The sequence below is a fragment of the Prunus dulcis genome, chromosome 3 (assembly GCF_902201215.1).
Source record: "Prunus dulcis chromosome 3, ALMONDv2, whole genome shotgun sequence".
In the NCBI taxonomy this organism is placed as follows: domain Eukaryota; kingdom Viridiplantae; phylum Streptophyta; class Magnoliopsida; order Rosales; family Rosaceae; genus Prunus; species Prunus dulcis.
In genome coordinates, this window is record NC_047652.1 from 19202131 (window position 1) to 19205800 (window position 3670).

A 3670-nucleotide genomic window follows, 5' to 3' on the forward strand; every position below is an offset into this window, starting at 1 on the left:
TATATCAGTATAATAATATTATACTATTTGATCGTGGTGTTGATTAATACTCATGACCAGTGTAGATTGCATGTGGAAAGAAGAAAAGCCAACGTGATATATCTAGCTTTCCACTAATATATCAGTATAATAATATTATACTATTTGATCGTGGTGTTGATAAGAACCCACAAATAATTGTCTTTACTTTATCCATATATATGGTAATTTTATGGACGGTTTCACCTCATATATTTTTTTGTGGTGGTTTTATCCACACATTTATTTTATTTACTGTATGGTGTAGGTTCATTACCCATACGACAGTATTTATTTAAAAGGGTGGTGCGGGTTTATCATTCATGCATTTACTTATATTTAAATGTATGGGGCAGAATTAGTGCCCATACAAGCACGTTTACTTTATCGCAAATTTACTTTTTCTTAAAGTATGATGTGGAATTAACCCTCATACTTTATGAATTTACTTTACCGCACATTTAATTTTATTTAAGGTATGGGGCGGGATTAACGTCCATACAGCAAGCAATTTAATTTATGAATTTATTTTACCGCACATTTACATTTATTTAAAGTATGGTGCGGGTTTATCGTCCATACCAGTAATTTATTTACCAGTAATTTATTTACAAGCAATTTATTTTATGGATTAATTGTGTGGTATGATGAGTTTTTTTTCAGTATACAGATCATGACCAGAAGTTCCTTGATCCTCATCATACAATTACATCAGGACTTGAAGATCCTTGATGATGATATTGATATGAGAGCTGGCAGTCTCTCCGGTACTATATTTGTAAACATGTGATTGGACTTGAGGGTCCTTGATCCCTGACATGTAAATAAGGACCTGGGGTTCCTTAATGATGTAACAGTACCGTATTGGTTCATAGTGCCGTACACATGGATAATAACTGTATTGGCAAATGTACTGTACACATGAATAGATACGTATTCATGACTTGATGAATAGTACCGGATATATGAATAGTGACGTATACATAAATATTAACCATTTTGGGTAAACCGTCACTATACAAAAGGGAACCTGCAGTTCCTTAAACTCATGGATGAGCAATTAAATGAGATGCCAGAAGTTCCTCAAAATATGGACAATTATGTAAGGGCTTGAAGTCCCGAAATATGTATAGAAAATTTTTTAAATGTCCATACCATGAGAATATGTGATTTTGGCTCGAAGTTCAAAATCTAAGGGGATTGAATGTCCGTACCATGAGAATATGTGATTTTGGCCTGAAGTTCAAAATCTAACATTGTTGAGAACCTAAAGTTCCAACAGTTAAATGGACAACCCTTGAGGTATTATTGCAAATTGTGGTACACCACATATTTCTTTGGCATAAGAGAATGATGAACTTAATAAAGTTCGATTATGTTATAATCGACACCTCAAGGAAGAAATATATTTTGTGAATTTCGGTTGTTAAGAATACACCGTGAAATGGATAATATCAGTATAAACCTTAAATGATGAATTGAGGCTCCCCACATATTTTGTTATATCTGGGCCGGAAGCCCATGGATCCAAATATATGAGAGATCCCGAACTTGAGGTTGTGGGTATATAGTAGTTAATGCTCTTCACTACTATATTGCGATATTATCGTGGCTTTTACTCAATCCATATTTCATGTCCATTTGAAAAGGGCGAATAAATTATGAGTTTGTGTTTAACCCAGACCAAAAGTTCTAGGCTCACATGCATGGAAATATGTAATTTGAGAGATTTGATGTGGTTACTTGAACCTATAAGACACAAGGTTCCAAACCGTCATTTTGAAAAGACGTAAAAACCACAGGTGCAAGTTTAAGAATGTGCGCAATTATTATAATAGGAAAGGAGCATACAACATATAGATTTTTTCCACATGCAATGAAGGTGCAGGCCCTGTAAAATCTATAAAATTACATCATGTTCTGGAAGCCTCGGAAGGAAGAGGACGGCGCCTCTTAAGCTTAGCCATAAGCCTCTCGTGGTCTCCCAAAATTCTTTCATTGGAGACATGTAGCATGTCTAGCCTTCTCAGTGTATCAACGGAGTACGAACTCACCAGTTTCAACAAGGCATTATTCTCTCCTTTAAGTTTATCAACCTCCTGTTGAGACTCATGAAGCATTCTTTGAAGAGACGAATTTTCAGTTGTTAGCTTCTGAACCTCGTTTGCTCTGGCATGCAAACGATCAGCCATGTTAGAAACAGAAGCAGCACTCTGAATGCTAGAAGCCATTGAGTCATCAATAGCCTCTTCCTCAGACCTCCCTGTTAACAATATTTCATCCATTGGAGTAATGAAATTCCTAGCTACTATGACAGCAGTAGCATCATTCATCATCACAGAATCATTAACCGTGAGATGACGATTTTGGGATACAAAGGATGGACGCCAAACTTTGGCGTCACTGGTTGTTGTGGGAGCATCATTTAAATTGAAATAATTTGGGCAGGAAGAAGAGGAAGCCATTTTAAGAAGGTTTCAAAGAAAGTCTTACAAAAACTAAAGTTTCAGAAAATGAAGGAAGTTGAGTTGAAACGCAGTTGCTCCAATCAAGTTTTGTAGAGGCAATATCTATAGATGGAAATGTGGCAACGTTTCCAGGATCCCAATATCTTCTCGGATCCCCATATTCTCTTTTTCTTTCCCAGATTCCAAAACTTCACGCGGCCTCTAATAATGCCTGTCGGCACTTTCGGCGTTTTCAAGTAATATTTTCGTCAAAGCCGGTCTTGCTTTGCGGATTTTACAGAGCTACTTTTTCAAAAGTACCCCGAGAATCTCGCAATTTTCCTATGGTTAATTTGAAATTCACCGGTTCTACCTATTCCTTGTATTTGTGTATAAATGTGTTACTAACGAAATTTTCTTTGCATAAGACATCCAGTTTTCTCCATACCTAGTGATGTGATATCTACTTGTTTTTCTTATCAGTGAGCACTCAATATGCCCGAGAAGCAAGACTATCTCTGATCATCCATTCAGGAAGCGAGACTATCCCTGATCAAGTTTCCGCTACATCAGGGAATTGTGAAGGCGACCTTATGCTCTAATCTCCTGAGGTCCTTCTAGACTAGGAGAAATGAGAACTTGTTGTCTGCTCCCACCAGCTTCCTTCCTTGATTGCTTACCTTATCTTGCAATCAATATCACAATTTTTGTATCTTTTCTTTCTTTTTATAACTCTCTGTTCATAAGGGATTTTATTTCTTTAGAACGAACATCCGAAGAAAGAATCCATGCAGTGATCCTAACTCTGAGGTTATTTGTTTTTGACAGAGAGAAGAATTGTGATTTTGCTCTTGCAGGATATAACTAGATCATCAAGCGCTACATTATATTTACTGGGCCGATACGAGCTTGAATGATACTTGAGAAAAGTTTCTCCCACTAAGGATGTAAGCAATACTTGTGTTATTTTATGCTTATATACTTATTTGATATTTTATCTTGAAAGGTAACCAAATGGGGAGATAAGTCCGTTCCAAAAGGATGGCTTGTATGTATCCATGAATTATTAACGCAAATTTTACAGATTGCAAGTTGGATACATTGATAATACACTGCACAGATGAAAGTCCCATAAGAACAGAATATGGGAATAGCAGTGATCAATATGATGCACGTCTGTTGCGTAGCAATGATATGGATTGAAG